Source organism: Oncorhynchus mykiss, chromosome 28 (assembly GCF_013265735.2).
Source record: "Oncorhynchus mykiss isolate Arlee chromosome 28, USDA_OmykA_1.1, whole genome shotgun sequence".
Classification (NCBI taxonomy): Eukaryota; Metazoa; Chordata; class Actinopteri; order Salmoniformes; family Salmonidae; genus Oncorhynchus; species Oncorhynchus mykiss.
Window position 1 is genome coordinate 41,145,517 of NC_048592.1, and position 25,040 is coordinate 41,170,556.

A 25,040-nucleotide genomic window follows, 5' to 3' on the forward strand; every position below is an offset into this window, starting at 1 on the left:
GGTGTGTGTGTGTATTTGTGTATTTGTGTTAGATGTGAGATAAGGTGTGTGTGTGTGTGTGTATTTGTGCTAGATGTGAGATAAGGTGTGTTTGTGTGTGTATTTGTGCTAGATGTGAGATAAGGTGTGTGTGTGTATACCTTTCTGTGATTTGTCTGGATACATAGTAAACCAGCTAGATCTAACCTGTTAGCAATGTATTCTATTATCAAAGTAGTGACTGAGGTGGAACAGCCAGAGTGGAGACGGAACCAGCAACGCCATGGTTACGTAACAGGTTCTCTCGCTGTGTCATAAAAGCTCAGCTCTCTTGGCATTAAAGTAGCAACTACAGTAGTAGTGATGGATGGATGGATTGATAGAAAAATAGATAACTGGCATGTCAGTAACTGACTTGGATACACTTCCACAGAGATGAATCGTGCTCTGGTTGGCAGACACACACGCACACAGATTTGTCATGTTTAAAAAAAAAAAATTCAGATGTTAAATTAATTACGTTACAAGTTTACAAGTTTACATACACTTAGGTTGGAATCATTAAAACTCGTTTTCAACCACTCCACACATTTCTTGTTAACAAACTATAATTTTGGCAAGTCGGTTAGGACATCTACTTTGTGCATGACACCAGTCATTTTTCCAACAATTATTTACAGACTTGCCAAAACTATAGTTTGTTAACAAGACATTTGTGGAGTGGTTGAAAAACGAGTTTTAATGACTCCAACATAAGTGTATGTAAACTTCTGACTTCAACTGTATGTTATTCAGATATACAGTTGAAGTCGGAAGTTTACATACTTAGGTTGGAGTCATTAAAACTCGTTTTTAAACCACTCCACAAATTAGTTTAGGACATCTACTTTGTGCATGACACAAGTAATTTTTCCAACAATTGTTTACAGACAGATTATTTCACTTTTAATTCACTGTATCACAATTCCAGTGGGTCAGAAGTTTACATACACTAAGTTGACTGTGCCTTTAAAGAAGCTTGAAAAATTCTAGAAAATGATGTCATGGCTTTAGAAGCTTCTGATAGGCTAATTGACATAATTTGAGGTGTATTTATGGATGTATTTCAAGGTCTACCTTCAAACTCAGTGCCTCTTTGCTTGACATCATGGGAAAATCAAAAGAAATCAGCCATGACCTCAGAAAACAAATTGTAGACCTCCACAAGTCTGGTTCATCCTTGGGAGCAATTTCCAAACACCTGAAGGTACCACATTCATCTGTACAAACAATAGTACGCAAGTATAAACACCATGGGACCATGCAGCCGTCATACCGCTCAGGAAGGAGACGCGTTCTGTCTCCTAGAGATTAACATACTTTGTGCAAATCAATCCCAGAACAACAGCAAAGGACCTTGTGAAGATGCTGGAGGAAACAGGTACACAATTATCTATGTCCAGAGTAAAATTAGTCCTATATTGACACAACCTGAAAGGCCGCTCAGCAAGGAAGAAGCCACTGCTCCAAAACCGCCATAAAAAAGCCAGACTATGGTTTGCAACTGCACATAGGGACAAAGATCATACTTTTTGGAGAAATGTCCTCTGGTCTGATGAAACAAAAATAGAAGAGTTTGGACATAATGACCATCGTTATGTTTGGAGGAAAAAGGGGGAGGCTTGCAAGCTGAAGAACACCATCCCAATCATGAAGCACAGGGGTGGCAGCATCATGTTGTGGGGGTGCCTTTCTGCAGGAGGGACTGGTGCACACAAAATAGATGGCGTCATGAGGGGGGAAAATGATGTGGATATATTGAAGCAACATCTCAAGTCAGGAAGTTAAAGCTTGGTCGCAAATGGGTCTTCCAAATGGACAATGACCCCAAGCATACTTCCAAAGTTGTGGCAAAATGGCTTAAGGACAACAAAGTCAAGGTATTGGAGTGGCCATCACAAAGCTCTGACCTCAATCCTATAGAAAATGTGTGGTCAGAACTGAAAAAGTGTGTACGAGCAAGCAGGCCTACAAACCTGACTCCGTTACACCAGCTCTGTCAGGAGGAATGGGCCAAAATTCACCCAACTTAATGTGGGAAGCTTGTGGAAGGCTACCCGAAACGTTTGCCCCGAGTTAAACAATTTAAAGGCAATGCTACCAAATACTAATTGAGTGTATGAAAACTTCTGACCCACTGGGAATGTGATGAAATAAATAAAAGCTGAAATAAATCATTCTCTCACCTATTATTCTGACATTGCACATTCTTAAAATAAAGTGGTGATCCTAACTGACCTAAGACAGGGCATTTTTACTAGGATTAAATGTCAGGAATTGTGAAAAACTGAGTTTAAATGTATTTGGCTAAGGTGTATGTAAACTTCAGACTTCAACTGGTCATTTTTTTAAGCTGGCTTTAGCGACACTCTAAAACAATTCTGGGTTAAAGACAGTGGACAGAACACATGTAGGGTTATTTTGATCCAGCCAGTTGGGTCACACTGTTTTCTTTCAATTGGGTTATTGAGTTATTATTCACTAGGTCTAATCTGACTGGAGGTGTGGCTTAGCATGGGCGTGGCTTTTAGATCGATCTGAAAGCATGTTAAGGTTGAGCTCTGACACTTTTGTAGATTTAATAAAGGCTTACACAAGAGTATTCATTAAGTTCCTGTGCATATCCCAATGTTGGGATATTTATCAATTTGTTATAAAAATATATTTAAAAAAATGTTATTAATTGTATATAAAAATATATAATGTGCAAAAATATTAAAAGAAAATCGAAATTTTCCATCAAATGATGGACATGAATAACATTTACTCTCATGGGTAGCCAAAAAATATCTATCTTAAAGCCACACCCCTAATGGATTACCCAAACATTGGTTAATTTAACCATCAGTTGGAGTTCTATTCACTTTCATAATGGGTTGACCCCGCAGGCTTTCAGAGAGGTCTGTTTATACACTGCAAATGAAAACTACCCTTAAATATTTTAGCACATTACATATTTTAATAGACCATGAATAACATTATTATTTCCATATCATAAAGTGGTTACTATGGATACGCACATTAACTTGTGTTATTAAAGCTGCAAAATGTTCAGCGCTTAACCTTAACATGTGTTGACAGATGAACCACAATGACATTTACTCTCACGGGTGGCCAAAAACAACCATCTGAAAGCCAAGCCCCTACTAAAGCCACAGCTCCAGTCTTCAGATCTGACCAGGTGGCTCATAGTTCAATAACCCAACATGTGTTCTGTCCACTATTTACCCAGTGCTGGGGTTGTTTTTAACCCAGCTAATTTTCAGAGTGTAGCCAGCTAGATAAGCTTCCAATCTCCCGACCTCATAACTAGCTACCAAGCCATTTTACGCTATCAATCAAATTAGAGTAGCTTGTCTAACAATCTTAGCTGGCTTTAGAATAACAAGTGATAACTAAATGTACTGAATATGACTAACATTCCTTTCAATCTTTTACCCAGATTTGAGCAAAGATGCTGAGAAGAATTGGTTTCTTTAATAAATAACCACCAGTCAGGACTATACAGACAGCTCAAGAGGTATGCTGAGAGATACAAATACTTGGTTTAAGTGTATTCTGGGTATTTCTGACAACACATTTACATTTAGTCATTTTGGTCAGTTGCTCTTATCCCGACCAGCTTACAGTTCATTAGCATTCATCTTAAGATAGCTAGGTGGGGCAACCACTGGTTGCCTAGAAACAACCAGGAGAGGAGAAACCACTCCCCCTCCAATACAGCCACCGATTACCAAAACCAGAACAGTCACAAATTACCCTGCCCCTTGATCCTGGTTGATGTGTCCACTGGGAAGACAGGCAGCCCTTGAAGAAGATGGCCCTAGCTAGCTAGACAGTACTAGACCACAACAGATTAGGAAAGAAATTATACTTATCACTCCTGTAGATATCAGGAGTTGTCTAGCTATATAATCACTCCTGTAGATAACAGGAGTCGTCTAGCTATAGAATCACTCCTGTAGATATCAGGAGTCGTCTAGCTATAGAATCACTCCTGTAGATAACAGGAATCGTCTAGCTATAGAATCACTCCTGTAGATATCAGGAGTCGTCTAGCTATAGAATCACTCCTGTAGATAACAGGAGTTGTCTAGCTATAGAATCACTCCTGTAGATAACAGGAGTTGTCTAGCTATAGAATCACTCCTGTAGATATCAGGAGTCGTCTAGCTATAGAATCACTCCTGTAGATATCAGGAGTCGTCTAGCTATAGAATCACTCCTGTAGATATCAGGAGTCGTCTAGCTATAGAATCACTCCTGTAGATAACAGGAGTTGTCTAGCTATAGAATCACTCCTGTAGATAACAGGAGTCGTCTAGCTATAGAATCACTCCTGTAGATATCAGGGGTCGTCTAGCTATAGAATCACTCCTGTAGATATCAGGAGTCGTCTAGCTATAGAATCACTCCTGTAGATAACAGGAGTAGTCTAGCTATAGAATCACTCCTGTAGATAACAGGAGTCGTCTAGCTATAGAATCACTCCTGTAGATAACAGGAGTCGTCTAGCTATATAATCACTCCTGTAGATAACAGGAGTCGTCTAGCTATAGAATCACTCCTGTAGATAACAGGAGTCGTGTAGCTATAGAATCACTCCTGTAGATAACAGGAGTCGTCTAGCTATAGAATCATTCCTGTAGATAACAGGAGTCGTCTAGCTATAGAATCACTCCTGTAGATATCAGGAGTCGTCTATAGAATCACTCCTGTAGATAACAGGAGTCGTCTAGCTATAGAATCACTCCTGTAGATATCAGGAGTCGTCTAGCTATAGAATCACTCCTGTAGATATCAGGAGTCGTCTATAGAATCACTCCTGTAGATAACAGGAGTCGTTTAGCTATAGAATCACTCCTGTAGATAACAGGAGTCGTTTAGCTATAGAATCACTCCTGTAGATAACAGGAGTCGTCTAGCTATAGAATCACTCCTGTAGATATCAGGAGTCGTCTATAGAATCACTCCTGTAGATATCAGGAGTCGTCTATAGAATCACTCCTGTAGATAACAGGAGTCGTCTATAGAATCACTCCTGTAGATAACAGGAGTCGTCTAGCTATAGAATCTCTCCTGTAGATAACAGGAGTCGTCTATAGAATCACTCCTGTAGATATCAGGAGTCGTCTAGCTATAGAATCACTCCTGTAGATATCAGGAGTCGTCTAGCTATAGAATCACTCCTGTAGATAACAGGAGTCGTCTAGCTATAGAATCACTCCTGTAGATAACAGGAGTCGTCTAGCTATAGAATCACTCCTGTAGATAACAGGAGTCGTCTAGCTATAGAATTAAGCATAATATCATGATATGTGTGTATTAATTATGATGTCATTAACAGTGATAACAGCCTGTAGTGATATGTGTGCATTAATTATGATGTCATTAACAGTGATAACAGCCTGTAGTGATATGTGTGTATTAATTATGATGTCATTAACAGTGATAACAGCCTGTAGTGATATGTGTGCATTAATTATGATGTCATTAACAGTGATAACGGCCTGTAGTGATATGTGTGCATTAATTATGATGTCATTAACAGTGATAACAGCCTGTAGTGATATGTGTGCATTAATTATGATGTCATTAACAGTGATAACGGCCTGTAGTGATATGTGTGCATTAATTATGATGTCATTAACAGTGATAACGGCCTGTAGTGATATGTGTGTATTAATGTCATTAACGTGCCTGTAGTGATATGTGGTATGAGCCAATATGCTGTAACGTGGAGGTAATATCTTAGGCATGTTAGTGCAGTACATTGAGAACGACTGAATGACACCTTCATTAAACTTACAATTGAACAGGTAATTAAGCTATACAGAAAATAATATATTTTGTTGTTTTACATAGAAATAGTCCTCATGATCATGTAGTTTGCAGGAAAACACTGTTTCAGGTGTTTGAACGTAATTTGTGGCCCCTCTAAATATAATGAGTGTATGACGACCCTGCACACACACGCATGAACACACTCACACACACACACACACGCATGAACGCACTCACACACACACACACATATGAACGCACTCACTCACGCACACACACACAAACACACATATGAACGCACACACACACAAACACACACACGCATGAACGCACTCACACACAAACTCACACACGCATGAACGCACTCACACACACACACACACACACATATGAACGCACTCACTCACGCACACACACACACACAAACACACACACGCATGAACGCACTCACACACACAAACTCACACACGCATGAACGCACGCACGCACACACACACAAACACACACACAAACTCACACACACACGCACGCACAGACCACTGGTGGCTGCCCCCCAAATGGGAAGCTATTCCCTATATACAGTTGAAGTCGGAAGTTTACATACACCTTAGCCAAATACATTTAAACTCAGTGTTTCACAATTCCTGACATTTAATCCTAGTAAAAATTCCCTGTTTTAAGTCAGTTAGGATCACCACTTTATTTTAAGAATGTGACATGTCAGAATGATTTATTTCAGCGTTTATTTCTTTCATCACATTCCCAGTGGGTCAGAAGTTTACATACACTCAATTAGTACTTGGTAGCTTTGCCTTTAAATTGTTTAACTTGGGTCAAACATTTTGGGTAGACTTCCACAAGCTTCCCACAATAAGTTGGGTGAATTTTGGCCCATTCCTCCTGACAGAGCTGGTGTAACTGAGTCAGGTTTGTAGGCCTCCTTGCTCCCACACGCTTTTTCAGTTCTGCTCACACATTTTCTATAGGATTGAGGTCAGGGCTTTGTGATGACCACTCCAATACCTTGACTTTGTGGTCCTTAAGCCATTTTGCCACAACTTTGGAAGTATGCTTGGGGTCATTGTCCATTTGGAAGACCCATTTGTGACCAACTTTTAACTTCTGAATGATGTCTTGAGATGTTGCTTCAATATATCCACATAAATGGCATCATGAGATAGGAAATCTATTTAGTGAAGTGCACCAGTCCCTCCTGCAGCAAAGCACCCCAACAACATGATGCTGCCACCCCCGTGCTTCACGGTTGGGATGGTGTTCTTCAGCTTGCAAGCCTCCCCCTTTTTCCTCCAAACATAACGATGGTCATTATGGCGGTTTTGGAGCAGTGGCTTCTTCCTTGCTGAGTGGCCTTTCAGGTTGTGTTGATATAGGACTCGTTTTACTGTGGATATAGATACTTTAGTACCTGCTTCCTCCAGCATCTTCACAAGGTCCTTTGCTGTTGTTCTGGGATTGATTTGCACTTTCACACCAAAGTATGTTCATCTCTAGGAGGAGGAGGTGAAGGAGGAAGGAGTAGGAGGAGAAGGAGGAATGGGAGAAGGAGGAAGAGAAAGAGGAAGGAGTAGGTGGAGGGGGAGAAGGAGGAGGAGGTGAAGGAGGAAGGAGGAGGAGGAGGAGGTGAAGGAGGAAAAGGAGAAGGAGGTGAAGGAAGAGGATGAGGTGAAGGAGGAGGAGGGAGAGGAGGAAGGAGGAGGAGGTCAAGGTGAAGGAGGAGGAGGGGAAGGAGTAGGTGAAGGATGTTGGTGAGTAGGTGAACCATGTTGTCAACCAGCATGAGGGAGGCTGGGAAATGGGTTCAACCAAACCTGAGCTGCTATACTGTAGCAGGCATCGTCCGGATATTTAGAAATGAGAAACGGTAACTAACTAAGTGCTGTAGTCTTAATGGTACAGTAATATGTACTGTACTTTCATAATGAGAAGGATCTATCACTAAAACCATTTAATGTTTTTACAGAACTGCAAGAAAACCAGTATCTGGTGGAAGAGGTTGACTGTTCACCCCAGAGAAGGAAACCTACATTCTAAATATGGGCATTGCAAATAATTGCATCAGACTCAGAGAACTGCAGGACCACATAACGGCAGATAGAGTCTCTCTGCACTGTCTCGTCTACTGAAACAGAGCGAGTCTCTCTGCACTGTCTCGTCTACTGAAACAGAGTGAGTCTCTCTGCACTGTCTTGTCTACTGAAACAGAGTGAGTCTCTCTGCACTGTCTCGTCTACTGAAACAGACTGAGTCTCTCTGCACTGTCTCGTCTACTGAAACAGACTGAGTCTCTCTGCACGGTCTCGTCTATTGAAACAGAGTGAGTCTCTCTGCACTGTCTCGTCTACTGAAACAGAGTGAGTCTCTGCACTGTCTCGTCTACTGAAACAGAGTGAGTCTCTGCACGGTCTCGTCTATTGAAACAGAGTGAGTCTCTCTGCGCTGTCTCGTCTACTGAAACAGAGTGAGTCTCTCTGCACTGTCTCGTCTACTGAAACAGAGTGAGTCTCTCTGCACTGTCTCGTCTACTGAAACAGAGTGAGTCTCTCTGCACTGTCTCGTCTACTGAAACAGAGTGAATCTCTCTGCACTGTCTCGCCTACTGAAACAGAGTGAGTCTCTCTGCACTGTCTCGTCTACTGAAACAGAGTGAGTCTCTCTGCACGGTCTCGTCTACTGAAACAGAGTGAATCTCTCTGCACTGTCTCGTCTACTGAAACAGAGTGAGTCTCTCTGCACTGTCTCGTCTACTGAAACAGAGTGAGTCTCTCTGCACTGTCTCGTCTACTGAAACAGAGTGAGTCTCTCTGCACTGTCGTCTACTGAAACAGTGAGTCTCTCTGCACTGTCTCGTCTACTGAAACAGAGTGAATCTCTCTGCACTGTCTCGTCTACTGAAACAGAGTGAGTCTCTCTGCACTGTCTCGCCTACTGAAACAGAGTGAGTCTCTCTGCACTGTCTCGTCTACTGAAACAGAGCGAGTCTCTCTGCACTGTCTCGTCTACTGAAACAGAGTGAGTCTCTCTGCACTGTCTCGTCTACTGAAACAGACTGAGTCTCTCTGCACTGTCTCGTCTACTGAAACAGACTGAGTCTCTCTGCACTGTCTCGCCTACTGAAACAGAGTGAGTCTCTCTGCACGGTCTCGTCTATTGAAACAGAGTGAGTCTCTCTGCACTGTCTCGTCTACTGAAACAGAGTGAATCTCTCTGCACTGTCTCGTCTACTGAAACAGAGCGAGTCTCTCTGCACTGTCTCGTCTACTGAAACAGAGTGAATCTCTCTGCAATGTCTCGTCTACTGAAACAGAGCGAGTCTCTCTGCACTGTCTCGCCTACTGAAACAGAGTGAGTCTCTCTGCACTGTCTCGTCTACTGAAACAGAGCGAGTCTCTCTGCACTGTCTCGTCTACTGAAACAGAGCGAGTCTCTCTGCACGGTCTCGTCTACTGAAACAGAGTGAGTCTCTCTGCACTGTCTCGTCTACTGAAACAGAGTGAGTCTCTCTGCACGGTCTCGTCTACTGAAACAGAGCGAGTCTCTCTGCACTGTCTCGTCTACTGAAACAGAGCGAGTCTCTCTGCACGGTCTCGTCTACTGAAACAGAGTGAGTCTCTCTGCGCTGTCTCGTCTACTGAAACAGACTGAGTCTCTCTGCACGGTCTCGTCTATTGAAACAGAGTGAGTCTCTCTGCACTGTCTCGTCTACTGAAACAGAGTGAGTCTCTCTGCACGGTCTCGTCTATTGAAACAGAGTGAGTCTCTCTGCACTGTCTCGTCTACTGAAACAGAGTGAGTCTCTCTGCACTGTCTCGTCTACTGAAACAGAGTGAGTCTCTGCACGGTCTCGTCTATTGAAACAGAGTGAGTCTCTCTGCGCTGTCTCGTCTACTGAAACAGAGTGAGTCTCTCTGCACTGTCTCGTCTACTGAAACAGAGTGAGTCTCTCTGCACTGTCTCGTCTACTGAAACAGAGTGAGTCTCTCTGCACTGTCTCGTCTACTGAAACAGAGTGAATCTCTCTGCACTGTCTCGCCTACTGAAACAGAGTGAGTCTCTCTGCACTGTCTCGTCTACTGAAACAGAGTGAGTCTCTCTGCACGGTCTCGTCTACTGAAACAGAGTGAATCTCTCTGCACTGTCTCGTCTACTGAAACAGAGTGAGTCTCTCTGCACTGTCTCGTCTACTGAAACAGAGTGAGTCTCTCTGCACTGTCTCGTCTACTGAAACAGAGTGAGTCTCTCTGCACTGTCGTCTACTGAAACAGTGAGTCTCTCTGCACTGTCTCGTCTACTGAAACAGAGTGAATCTCTCTGCACTGTCTCGTCTACTGAAACAGAGTGAGTCTCTCTGCGCTGTCTCGCCTACTGAAACAGAGTGAGTCTCTCTGCACTGTCTCGTCTACTGAAACAGAGCGAGTCTCTCTGCACTGTCTCGTCTACTGAAACAGAGTGAGTCTCTCTGCACTGTCTCGTCTACTGAAACAGACTGAGTCTCTCTGCACTGTCTCGTCTACTGAAACAGACTGAGTCTCTCTGCACTGTCTCGCCTACTGAAACAGAGTGAGTCTCTCTGCACGGTCTCGTCTATTGAAACAGAGTGAGTCTCTCTGCACTGTCTCGTCTACTGAAACAGAGTGAATCTCTCTGCACTGTCTCGTCTACTGAAACAGAGCGAGTCTCTCTGCACTGTCTCGTCTACTGAAACAGAGTGAATCTCTCTGCACTGTCTCGTCTACTGAAACAGAGCGAGTCTCTCTGCACTGTCTCGCCTACTGAAACAGAGTGAGTCTCTCTGCACTGTCTCGTCTACTGAAACAGAGCGAGTCTCTCTGCACTGTCTCGTCTACTGAAACAGAGCGAGTCTCTCTGCACGGTCTCGTCTACTGAAACAGAGTGAGTCTCTCTGCACTGTCTCGTCTACTGAAACAGAGTGAGTCTCTCTGCACGGTCTCGTCTACTGAAACAGTGAGTCTCTCTGCACTGTCTCATCTACTGAAACAGAGTGAGTCTCTCTGCGCTGTCTCGTCTACTGAAACAGAGTGAGTCTCTCTGCACTGTCTCGTCTACTGAAACAGAGTGAGTATCTCTGCACGGTCTCGTCTACTGAAACGCAACAGAAATAGGATGAAGCAGCTGTACAGAGTCCCTTTTTGGAAAGAAACTCAGACCATGTAAAACAACTGAGATATGAATATGTGCAGGTAAGCTGTACTCTCCTATCATTGGTACTGGATCTGGAAGTGTTTGGTCCTACATCATGTTGACTGACCCCTGTCTGTTCCTACATCATGTTGACTGATCCCTGTCTGTTCCTACATCATGTTGACTGATCTCTGTCTGTTCCTACATCATGTTGACTGATCTCTGTCTGGTCCTACATCATGCTGACTGATCTCTGTCTGGTCCTACATCATGTTGACTGATCTCTGTCTGGTCCTACATCATGTTGACTGATCCCTGTCTGTTCCTACTGTACTACATCATGCTGACTGATCTCTGTCTGGTCCTACATCATGCTGACTGATCTCTGTCTGTTCCTACATCATGTTGACTGATCTCTGTCTGTTCCTACATCATGCTGACTGATCTCTGTCTGGTCCTACATCATGCTGACTGATCTCTGTCTGGTCCTACATCATATTGACTGATCCCTGTCTGGTCCTACATCATGTTGACTGATCTCTGTCTGGTCCTATATCATGTTGACTGATCCCTGTCTGTTCCTACTGTACTACATCATGTTGACTGATCTCTGTCTGGTCCTATATCATGTTGACTGATCCCTGTCTGTTCCTACTGTACTACATCATGTTGACTGATCTCTGTCTGGTCCTACATCATATTGACTGATCTCTGTCTGGTCCTACATCATGTTGACTGATCTCTGTCTGGTCCTATATCATGTTGACTGATCCCTGTCTGTTCCTACTGTACTACATCATGTTGACTGATCTCTGTCTGGTCCTACATCATGTTGACTGATCCCTGTCTGTTCCTACTGTACTACATCATGTTGACTGATCTCTGTCTGGTACTACATCATGTTGACTGATCCCTGTCTGTTCCTACTGTACTACATCATGTTGACTGATCTCTGTCTGGTCCTATATCATGTTGACTGATCCCTGTCTGTTCCTACTGTACTACATCATGTTGACTGATCTCTGTCTGGTCCTATATCATGTTGACTGATCCCTGTCTGTTCCTACTGTACTACATCATGTTGACTGATCTCTGTCTGGTCCTATATCATGTTGACTGATCCCTGTCTGTTCCTACTGTACTACATCATGTTGACTGATCTCTGTCTGGTCCTATATCATGTTGACTGATCCCTGTCTGTTCCTACTGTACTACATCATGTTGACTGATCTCTGTCTGGTCCTACATCATATTGACTGATCTCTGTCTGGTCCTACATCATGTTGACTGATCTCTGTCTGGTCCTATATCATGTTGACTGATCCCTGTCTGTTCCTACTGTACTACATCATGTTGACTGATCTCTGTCTGGTCCTACATCATGTTGACTGATCCCTGTCTGTTCCTACTGTACTACATCATGTTGACTGATCTCTGTCTGGTACTACATCATGTTGACTGATCTCTGTCTGTTCCTACTGTACTACATCATGTTGACTGATCTCTGTCTGGTACTACATCATGTTGACTGATCCCTGTCTGTTCCTACTGTACTACATCATGTTGACTGATCTCTGTCTGTTCCTACATCATGTTGACTGATCTCTGTCTGTTCCTATATCATGTTTACTGATCTCTGTCTGGTCCTACATCATGGTGACTGATCCCTGTCTGTTCCTACTGTACTACATCATGTTGACTGATCTCTGTCTGGTCCTACATCATGGTGACTGATCCCTGTCTGTTCCTACTGTACTACATCATGTTGACTGATCTCTGTCTGGTCCTATATCATGTTGACTGATCCCTGTCTGTTCCTACTGTACTACATCATGTTGACTGATCTCTGTCTGGTCCTTCATCATACTGACTGATCTCTGTCTGGTCCTATATCATGTTGACTGATCCCTGTCTGTTCCTACTGTACTACATCATGTTGACTGATCTCTGTCTGGTCCTTCATCATACTGACTGATCTCTGTCTGGTCCTATATCATGTTGACTGATCCCTGTCTGTTCCTACTGTACTACATCATGGTGACTGATCCCTGTCTGTTCCTACTGTACTACATCATGTTGACTGATCTCTGTCTGGTCCTTCATCATACTGACTGATCTCTGTCTGGTCCTATATCATGTTGACTGATCCCTGTCTGTTCCTACTGTACTACATCATGTTGACTGATCTCTGTCTGGTCCTACATCATGTTGACTGATCCCTGTCTGTTCCTACTGTACTACATCATGTTGACTGATCCCTGTCTGTTCCTACTGTACTACATCATGTTGACTGATCTCTGTCTGGTCCTACATCATGTTGACTGATCTCTGTCTGGTCCTACATCATGTTGACTGATCTCTGTCTGGTCCTACATCATGTTGACTGATCTCTGTCTGGTCCTACATCATGTTGACTGATCTCTGTCTGGTCCTACATCATACTGCGCTACATTGCTTTGTCTTGTCTCTTTCAGAGAGTCATGGAGCTAGAAGCAGACGCATCACGACCTAATACATGTGGACAAGGAAGGTTTCAACCTGGCAACAAAAACAAGAGACAAACGGCAGAAATATCATCGACGCCCCGTGACAACGTGGTGGCAACATAACAATGTGTGCAGCTGTTAGTCAAAACAGCGTCCTTCACCATCATGCAATCCTAGGCCCATACAACACTGCACACATTATCACATTTCTGGACACCCACCATCGCTAAGGACCGGGGGCCAGAGCAGCCCAGGTACAATGTTAGTTTCCACCGGGCTGATGTGGTCCGCAATTGGTTCACAGGTCACCCACTTTTCATCGCACTCAATCCCCCCACCCCCCACCCCCCCCATACACTCCGTTCTTGAATCCTATTGAAGAATTGTTCTCGTTTTCTTCTACTTTGCTTTTGTTTTTCTGAGGAATGTTCTAGAACATATAGAACATTCTGAGAAAAAAGAAACACACAACCCTTTAGATACTTCATTAGATGGCACAGTCCATCTGTCCATCGATCTGCCATCCACTGGACCAGAGCCTTGGTACACACACACACACACACTCTCTCTGTCTACACCCAACACACTCCTCACTAATACGTGTGAAATAAGGAAGGAGGAGGACATGATGAGGGAGAGGAGAGGAGAGGAGAGGAGAGGAGAGGAGAGGAGAGGAGAGGAGAGGAGAGGAGAGGAGAGGAGAGGAGAGGAGAGGAGAGGAGAGGAGAGGAGAGGGGTGAGATTGCACTCTTTGTTCACTGCTGAAGCAGCCAGACAGTGTCGGACTAATGACTCTGACTCCAACTATCGATTTTTGATAGGTAGCATTGGCTAGCACTAGCTGGTTATACCTGCGCCAACACTCCTATAGCTTTTTCTCCATTTTCTTTTTAAATAATGAGTTTACAGCACTTGTATTTATCTATTACTGATTTGAAACTAATTTCCTCCAGCTTGTCCTTCTGCAGCAGACATTTAGTGAGCAATATGTTCGGAACATCAAATCACAATAAAATGACAGTGTGGAATCGCAATACATCGGCACCTAAGTATTGTCATAATATTGTATCGTTAGGTCCCTGGCAATTCACAGCCCAATCAACCTCCTTTAGTTTCTGTCTACAGTAACTAGACCATAAGAAGGTATCGTACGTCTTGGAGGTGCTCAGAAATACGGATGTTTGTAGGGCTCTGAGGCCAGGCTGAACAGATTGGTCATGCAATGGTTCAGTTTACCAGGACATTTACATATTGCCACTGGACTTGAACACAACAAGAACACTGATTGGTTGATCAGAAGGTTGATTGGAAATTATTTCTAATTAAGCAAATCAAAATGTCTCTACACCTACAACCCATCAGCACACAGCTCAAGCTATTCCCAAAGTCAATACTTTGTAGAGCCACCTTTTGCAGCAATTACAGCTGCAAGTCTCTTGGGGTATGTCTCTATAAGCTTGTCACATCTAGCCACTGGGATTGTTGCCCATTCTTCAAGGCAAAACTGCTCCTTCAAGTTGGATAGGTTCCGCTGGTGTACAGCGATCTTTAAGTCATACCACAGATTCTCAATTGGATTGAGGTCTGGGCTTTGACTAGGCCATTCCAAGGCATTTAAATGTTTTCCCCTTAAACCACTCAAGTGTTGCTTTAGCAGTATGCTTCGGGTCATTGTCCTGCTGGAAGGTGAACCTCTGTCCCAGTCTCAAATCTCTGGAAGACTGAAACAGGTTTCCCTCAAGAATTTCCCTGTATTTAGCACCATCCATCATTCCTTCAATTTTGACCAGTTTCCTAGTCCCTGCCGACGAAAACACCCCCACAGCATGATGCTGCCACCATCATGCTTCACTGTGGGGATGGTATTCTCAGGGTGATGAGAGGTGTTGGGTTTGCGCCAGACAGCATTTTCCTTAAAAAGCTCAATTTTAGTCTCATCTGACCAGAGTACATTCATCCTTATATTTGGGGAGTCTCCCACATGCCTTTTGGCAAACAACAATCGTGTTTGCTTATTTCTTTCTTTAAGCAATGGCTTTTTTTATGGCCACTCTTCCGTAAAGCAATGCTCTGTGGAGTGTACGGCTTAAACTGGTCCTATGGACAGATACTCCAATCTCCGCTGTGGAGCTGTGCAGCTCCTTCAGGGTTATCTTTGGTCTCTTTGTTGCCTCTCTGATTAATGCCCCCCTTGCCTGGTCTGTGAGTTTTGGTGGGCGGCCCTCTCTTGGCAGGTTTGTTGTGGTGCCATATTCTTTCCATTTTTTAATAAGGGATTTAATGGTGCTCTGTGGGATGTTCAAAGTTTCTAATATGTTTTTATAACCCCACCCTGATCTGTACTTCTCCACAACTTTGTCCCTGACCTGTTTAGAGAGCTCCTTGGTCTTCATAGTGCTGCTTGCTTGGTGGTGCCCCTTGCTTAGTGGTGTTGCAGACTCTGGGGCCTTTCAGAACAGGTGTATATATACTGAGATCATGTGACAGATCATGTGACACTTAGATTGCACACCGGTGGACTTAGAATACGTGGACAACGACAAATACCTAGGTGTCTGGTTAAACTGTAAACTCTCCTTCCAGACACATCTCCAATCCAAAATTAAATCTAGAATCGGCTTCCTATTTCGCAACAAAGCTTCCTTCACTCATGCTGCCAAACATACCCTCGTAAAACTGATCATCCAACCGATCCTTGACTTCGGTGATGTCATCTATAAAATAGCCTCGAACACTCTACTCAGCAAATTGTACACAACAAACTGGATGCAGTCTATCACAGTGCCATCTGTTTCGTCACCAAAGCCCCATATACTATCCACCACTGCCAATCGTTGATTGGCCCTTGCTTCATACTCGTCGCCAAACCCACTGGCTCCAGGTCATCTACAAGTCTCTGCTAGGTAAAGACCCACCTTATCTCAGCTCACTGATCACCATAGCAGCACCCACCCGTACCACGCGCTCCAGCAGGTATATCTCACTGGTCACCCTCAAAGCCAATTCCGCCTTTCCTTCCAGTTCTCTGCTGCCAATGACTGGAACGAACTGCAAAAATCTCTGAAGCTGGAGACTCACATCTCCCTCACTAGCTTTAAGCACCAGCTGTCAGAGCAGCTCACAGATCACTGCACCTGTACATAGCCCATCTGTAAATATCCCATCCAACTACCTCATCCCCATACTGTATTTATTTATCTTGCTCCTTTGCACCCCAGTATCTCTACCTGCACATTCATCTTCTGCCGATCTACCATTCCAGTGTTTAATTGCTATATTGTAATTACTTCGCCACCATGGCCTATTTATTTCCTTAACTTACCTCATTTGCACTCACTGTATATAGACTTTTTGTTTTCTTTTGTTCTACTGTATTATTGATTGTATGTTTTGTTTATTCCATGTGTAACTCTGTGTTGTTGTATGTGTCGTACTGCTTTGCTTTATCTTGGCCAGGTTGCAGTTGTAAATGAGAACTTGTTCTCAACTAGCCTAATAAACTAATTCTGTGACTTCTGAAGGTAATTGGCTGCACCAGATCTTATTTAGGGGCTTCATAGCAAAGGGGAGGGGCTTCATAGCAAAGGGGAGGGGCTTCATAGCAAAGGGGAAACTAGTAATTTTTTTCATTTCACTTTGGACTATTTTGTTTATGTTCATTACATGAAATCCAAATAAAAACAAATTTAAATTACAGGTTGTAATGCAACAAAATAGGAAAAAACACCCAGGGGGATGAATACTTTTGCAAGGCACTGTATCTCCTCTATCTGTCCATCTCCTCTATCCGTCCATCTCCTCTATCCGTCTATCTATCCGTCCATCTCCTCTATCCGTCCATCTCCTCTATCTGTCCATCTCCTCTATCCGTCCATCTCCTCTATCCGTCTATCTATCCGTCCATCTCCTCTATCTCCTCTATCTGTCCATCTCCTCTATCTGTCCATCTCCTCTATCCGTCCATCTCCTCTTTCCGTCTATCTATCCGTCCATCTCCTCTATCCGTCCATCTCCTCTATCCGTCCATCTCCTCTATCCGTACATCTCCTCTATCTGTCCATCTCCTCTATCCGTCCATCTCCTCTATCTGTCCATCTCCTCTATCTGTCCATCTCATCTATCCGTCTATCTATCCGTCCATCTCCTCTATCTGTCCATCTCCTCTATCCGTCTATCTATCCGTCCATCTCCTCTATCCGTCCATCTCCTCTATCCGTCCATCTCCTCTATCCGTCCATCTCCTCTATCTGTCCATCTCCTCTATCCGTCTATCTATCCGTCCATCTCCTCTATCCGTCCATCTCCTCTATCCGTCCATCTCCTCTATCTGTCCATCTCCTCTATCCGTCCATCTCCTCTATCCGTCCATCTCCTCTATCCGTCTATCTCCTGTACCCATCAATCTCCTCTACCCGTCAATCTCCTATATCTCCTCTCTCTGTCTATCCCCTCTATCCGTCTATCTCCTGTACCCGGCAATCTCCTCTACCCGTCAATCTCCTATATCTGTCTATCCCCTCTATCTCCTATTTAGTCCATGTTTAATTCATTCAGCATTATGGATATGGTGAGTCTGAGTGTGTGTGTCTCTGGTGTTCATGTAGGTCTTGTCTAAAAGCAGATAAACACTAAGTGTCTAACACTGAGCTATAATGTGATAATGAGTGCATCCTGCCATCACACACAATAAACACTGCCCTTCCACATCTCAATGCGCTGTACCAATATGGCTCTCATCGGCCACTCAGCTGTGAAGCAGCTCCGTTAACAGCCCCTAGTTGGCCGGTGACAATGACGACTGCTGGAATGTTTGTGTGTTGAGAGTTCTGAGAAACAGCAGAGCGACACTGTGTGTGTGTGTGTGTGTTCACTGTGTGTGTGTGTGTGTGTGTGTGTTCACTGTGTGTGTGTGTGTGTGTGTGTGTGTGTGTGTGTGTGTGTGTGTGTTCACTGTGTGTTCACGTGTGTGTCCACTTGAACAGCTGATCTCCAGTTGATTGGGGTGAAACAAGTTCTGGTGAATTTGAACAGCTGATCTCCAGATGATTGGGTTGAAACAAGGTCTGGTGAATTTGAACAGCTGATCTCCAGTTGATTGGGGTGAAACAAGGTCTGGTGAATTTGAACAGCTGATCTCCAGTTGATTGGGGTGAAACAAGGTCTGGTGAATTTGAACAGCTGATCTCCAGTTGATTGGGGTGAAACAAGGTCTGGTGAATTTGAACAGCTGATCTCCAGTTGATTGGGATGAAACAAGGTCTGGTGAATTTGAACAGCTGATCTCCAGTTGATTGGGGTGAAACAAGGTCTGGTGAATTTGAACAGCTGATCTCCAGTTGATTGGGGTGAAACAAGGTCTGGTGAATTTGAACAGCTGATCTCCAGTTGATTGGGGTGAAACAAGGTCTGGTGAATTTGAACAGCTGATCTCCAGTTGATTGGGGTGAAACAAGGTCTGGTGAATTTGAACAGCTGATCTCCAGTTGATTGGGGTGAAACAAGGTCTGGTGAATTTGAACAGCTGATCTCCAGTTGATTGGGGTGAAACAAGGTCTGGTGAATTTGAACAGCTACAGCAGCATCTGTTTATCTGGATAGTCCCAAGTACATGATTGGTCATGTTCAATAACTGTCAACAACATTTCCACTAACTATCCACCTACCCTAACCTTAAGACCTACCCTTATATTTGTTGGACTTTGGTCAAGTAACGATACCCGAATAATTGTGTCTAAGGGTAGCGCATGCTAAATTAAGTTGGTTTTATCATTGTTATCAGGTTTTGTTTGTAGTTAAAACTTTTAGTTTGCTGTATTGGTGTAGTTTAATGAATGCTAACGGGGTGTTTTGTGTTTTTTTTCCAGGAAAATTGGGGTTTCAATGTCTCTCTTTGAAGTGTTTCCTGGGGCTATAATCTTGGGGAGAGTGAGTGAGATTAAGGCCACATTAAATGAGGCCTGGCAATTTTTTTTGTTTTGTTTTTACCTTAAGGTTTGCAAATACCCACAACACAACACACTTATTTTGTTTTTAAAATACTGTGTTTGATTTGTGTGTTCTATTTCCTTTGGGTTTAGTGAGTTTTCCATTTGTCTTAGTGCCACGGTATCTTAAAGGGGCCCACACACACACATGGAATATTACGGGAAGTTGTTATTTTCTGAGTTTTAATTTTTTATTATTATTTTTTTTTAATTTTATTTTACCTTTATTTAACCAGGCAAGTCAGTTAAGAACAAATTCTTATTTTCAATGACGGCCTGGGAACAGTGGGTTAACTGCCTGTTCAGGGGCAGAACGACAGATTTGTACCTTGTCAGCTCGGGGGTTTGAACTCACAACCTTCCGGTTACTAGTCCAACGCTCTAACCACTAGGCTACCCTGCCTAGGTATTAAATAATTAAACACGTGAATTATTTTGATAAAGGAATGCTCTGGGAACCTGGGATACGACATGTATGTAATGTTTGACTATTTTTCATTAATTTGTCTCATATAGTAAGAAACACTTCTTTGAAGGGTTTATATGACCTCTGTCCTGACTTTCCAGTGTGGTTTGAGCACCCTCATTGGAAAGCCATTTGGATAATGAATTTATGGTCATTTGTAATACTGATTTAAAGGTCATATAGATACAATTATTTTTCTTTATGGAGTTCTTATTTTGTTTTTTGAAATGTTGTTTTATTTTTTGACCTGTAGTGCTTTTTATTTACATTTTGATGCGTCAAAATGGGGGAGGGAACAGTCCTCTGAGGTTTTGGATTGAAGTCTACACACCTTGAGTGATGTGTAGGAGTGTATGGAGTGATATGTGAAGAAGTGTATTGTTGTGTTGTTTGTTCTGTTCTGTTCCCGATGGGTTACAGGTCTAACTCCTTGATCCTGTGGCTCTGTGATGGAGTTGACTGGATGGGGATTTAAGCCAATTTGAAAGAATAGTTTTCAATTGAATGTGTTGTTATTCTCTTTGACATATGTTTAGACATTTGTATTAAGAATAATTGGTAAAAGTAATAATTCATCATATAGTTAATGAACTGAACTAAAGTGTTGTTCTGATCTGTCCTCTCTTGAGGTTATGATGAAAGGTAACGTCAGTCGGTGTCTTAATGCATGGAAGAGATCATTGGACCGAACAGTATGTGTACCTCAAAACCCCCCTCTAACTGGCTGAAGAAGAGCGACAAAGGCGTTCAATACGACCCTGTCTGCACCACTTCTACCAGAGACCTGAGTCCTTAGCCAGCAGCGTCCAATCAGAGCTATCGAGACCTGAGTCCTTAGCCAGCAGCCTGTATGCAGCGTCCAATCAGAGCTATCGAGACCTGAGTCCTTAGCCAGCAGCCTGTATGCAGCGTCCAATCAGAGCGATCGAGACCTGAGTCCTGAGCCAGCAGCCTGTATGCAGCGTCCAATCAGAGCTATCGAGACCTGAGTCCTTAGCCAGCAGCCTGTATGCAGCGTCCAATCAGAGCTATCGAGACCTGAGTCCTTAGCCAGCAGCCTGTATGCAGCGTCCAATCAGAGCTATCGAGACCTGAGTCCTGAGCCAGCAGCCTGTATGCAGCGTCCAATCAGAGCTATCGAGACCTGAGTCCTTAGCCAGCAGCCTGTATGCAGCGTCCAATCAGAGCTATCGAGACCTGAGTCCTGAGCCAGCAGCCTGTATGCAGCGTCCAATCAGAGCTATCGAGACCTGAGTCCTTAGCCAGCAGCCTGTATGCAGCGTCCAATCAGAGCTATCGAGACCTGAGTCCTTAGCCAGCAGCCTGTATGCAGCGTCCAATCAGAGCTATCGAGACCTGAGTCCTTAGCCAGCAGCCTGTATGCAGCGTCCAATCAGAGCTATCGAGACCTGAGTCCTGAGCCAGCAGCCTGTATGCAGCGTCCAATCAGAGCTATCGAGACCTGAGTCCTTAGCCAGCAGCCTGTATGCAGCGTCCAATCAGAGCTATCGAGACCTGAGTCCTTAGCCAGCAGCCTGAATGCAGCGTCCAATCAGAGCTATCGAGACCTGAGTCCTTAGCCAGCAGCCTGTATGCAGCGTCCAATCAGAGCTATCGAGACCTGAGTCCTTAGCCAGCAGCCTGTATGCAGCGTCCAATCAGAGCTATCGAGACCTGAGTCCTGAGCCAGCAGCCTGTATGCAGCGTCCAATCAGAGCTATCGAGACCTGAGTCCTTAGCCAGCAGCCTGTATGCAGCGTCCAATCAGAGCTATCGAGACCTGAGTCCTTAGCCAGCAGCCTGTATGCAGCGTCCAATCAGAGCTATCGAGACCTGAGTCCTGAGCCAGCAGCCTGTATGCAGCGTCCAATCAGAGCTATCGAGACCTGAGTCCTGAGCCAGCAGCCTGTATGCAGCGTCCAATCAGAGCTATCGACTGCTTTTCTCTCGTGTCTTTTCTCAGGGGTGTGAGAGGAGTCCACGTGGAGGGAGCATGGGGAGAGATCTGTTCTAACCTTCTCTTATGTTGCTGGTATACTGGTTGACGAATGGACAAGACATAATGGGTAGTAAAGGTGATGGCGGCTCAGGTGAAACATTGAAATTGGGACATTATCATGGGCCATCCACTTTGAACTGTAAAGCTATCTGAAGAAGACGAAAAGGACGCCAGAAGAATCAATGCCTGAAGGAGGGGGTTGATCAACTGTGCCCAAAATTGTTTTAGACTTTTGGGGTATCAGGTTATAGTTATTATAGTAATTATAATTATAGTAATTTAGATTAAGAAAGCATTGAGATACTGGTCTGTATTATTAATTGTGATAAAAAAAAGTTAATGGTAGAATTATGGGATAATTATTATACTGTATGTTAATATAAATGTACATTCTGATCCTAATCTATTTGATCTGTAGTCGTTATCTTATAAATAGTGGAATCATGATTCCTGTCTTGGGTCACGTTCAATAGACACCAATGGAATAAAATGTACTTTACCTAGGAGTCACTACCTGGATTTGTCTAACAAGATATGCTGATTTTAGTTTCTGGGATGGAAATAGTTATTCCCGCCATGCTGATCCATTGGAATGTGATAGATAACTAAATATTATTTTATTAAACTCCATTGTTGCATGCACTGAGTTATGTATTAAATATGTGCTTTTCACTGTCTATGAATCTCATAAACTGAATGCATCTTCTGTTCTTCTTCATGGGTTCGTACAGGCGACTGTGTATCATAACCTCCACAGACAAATTGCTAGAATGCTTAGAAAATGAGTTGGAGGTTTGAAATGGGACACAGTGAGAAGTTTCTGGGGAGGAGGCTGAGCCAGTGCTATGGCAACCGGTCACGGGCAGCAACACAAGCAATGAGTTTTTGCTTTTGTGCTTAGTGGTTTTATGTAGAATGTGTGCATTTTCTACACGTGAATGAATGTTCTTAAATCCTGTAATTTTCTTTTAAGTTTAAGAGGATTCTCAAAATGGGGGATTATGGTGGAAAAATTGCAAGATTATGTTTTAATACTTTTATTGCATCAAATGGTTGTGTTATGCAACAGAATAGAGTACTCAGAGATAACACTGACAGAGGAGATTTATGATGTATTTCGGGTGATAAAACCTAAAGAGCATTCCAGAGCACATGAGTTAATGTTTCTGTTCTATACCGTACCAGGAAGAGATGGTTCCAGTTTGGAGTCAGAGGACCAGACACTGGTCTCTACACAATGAAAACTGTTGACACAGCAGATGCTGTCTGCTATGTATTATAGGCATCTTTCATACAAATCTTAACCTTGTGACCCATTCCATACATCTGTTGTTCATCATGTAGACTGAAGAGGGGTGTATCGTGGCTATAAAAGACCTTCGTACTTTTGTCTCGGGGCTCTCAACGAATCTTTTGACCGTGAGTCGTCGACCAGCCACGACCAGCCATCATTATCGTAGAGCACTCAATCGATTCCCTTTATATGTGTGCGTTGTATTGACCTGCTCCCTTATTAATAAGTTAAAGATTTAGTTTAAGTATAACTCTGACTTGTGTGATAAGTTTGTCTCTCCTCATTTGATAGTAAAGAAATTAACCACCCCACCTAACCTTAAGGTCTACCCTTATTCTGACCCTAACCTAAACCCTACCCTTATTCTAACCCTAACCTAAAACTCTACCCTTATTCTAACCCTAACCTTAAGCTCTGCCCTTATTCTGACCCTAACCTTATGCTCTACCCTTATTCTGACCCTAACCTTAAGCTCTACCCTTATTCTAACCCTAACCTAAAACCCTTATTCTAACCCTAACCTAAAACCCTTATTCTAACCCTAACCTAACCCTTATTCTAACCCTAACCTAACCCTTATTCTAACCCTAACCTAAAACCCTTATTCTAACCCTAACCTAAAACCCTTATTCTAACCCTACTCCTAACCCTTATTCTAACCCTGACCTAAAGTCTGTTGCGTCAAAACATTTTGCGCATGTATTATGACGACATTTTGGTGTTCGGCAGGTTTTTTGTTGTTGTTGCCTGTTTTAATTTATTTTTATTTTACCAGGTAAATTGACTTAGAACACATTCTCATTTACAGCAACGACCTGGAGAACAGAGGATCTACACGCAACATCTTGAGGCAGTTCGAAGTTCAGTAGTCTACTCCCCTTCGGCGATGATTGGTCAACGGTACTACTTCTAGTAGGAATGGGAACTCGTTTTGGGCTAGACAACTAGTGTTCAAGCAGATTTTTTTTATTTGAGAAATACTGCACCAAACATCTTAGATGTAAAATTGCACACTAAGACCTTCTCTGCAAAAAGGTCTAAATTAATTACGACTATTTTGAGGAATTTTGAGGCTGTTGTTGTTGCTAAAGCGTCTCATGAGGGGCAAAACAGTAATATTTCCGTTACGGGAGTCCAGCTAGGAGCAAACCGAACCTGGGCTTTAGCAAACATTTGCTAATCAACAGACACTTTGTTGATAGAATGACTATCAGTAGATCCTCTATGTAGGACTATCCAGATAAAGTGTGAACTCTGTCTGTTGATAGAATGACTATCAGTAGATCCTCTATGTAGGACTATCCAGATAAAGTGTGAACGCTGTCTGTGTGGGAAGACGTGGTCATGTTCAACCAACCACACCCGTCAGGTATAGCTATATATATTACAGTGGTATAGTAGTATGCAGTAATATAGCAATATATTACAGTGGTATAGTGGTATGCAGTAATATAGCAATATATTACAGTGGTATAGTAGTATGCAGTAATATAGCAATATATTACAGTGGTATAGTAGTTTACAGTAATAGAGTAATATATTACAGTGGTATAGTAGTATGCAGTAATATAGCAATATATTACAGTGGTATAGTAGTATACAGTAATATAGCAATATATTACAGTGGTATAGTAGTTTACAGTAATAGAGTAATATATTACAGTGGTATAGTAGTATGCAGTAATATAGCAATATATTACAGTGGTATAGTAGTATACAGTAATATAGCAATATATTACAGTGGTATAGTAGTATGCAGTAATATAGCAATATAGCAATATATTACAGTGGTATAGTAGGGGCGGCAGGGTAGCCTAGTGGTTAGAGCGTTAAACTAGTAACCGGAAGG

General features: G+C 43.0%; 1 protein-coding gene across 1 annotated transcript in view; it reads right to left on the bottom strand.

Moving 5' to 3' along the window:
* Positions 1-25,040, bottom strand: part of ak5 (adenylate kinase 5) — a 149,090-nt gene that overhangs the window by 94,446 nt on the left and 29,604 nt on the right. The gene's annotated exons all lie outside the window — the stretch shown is intronic.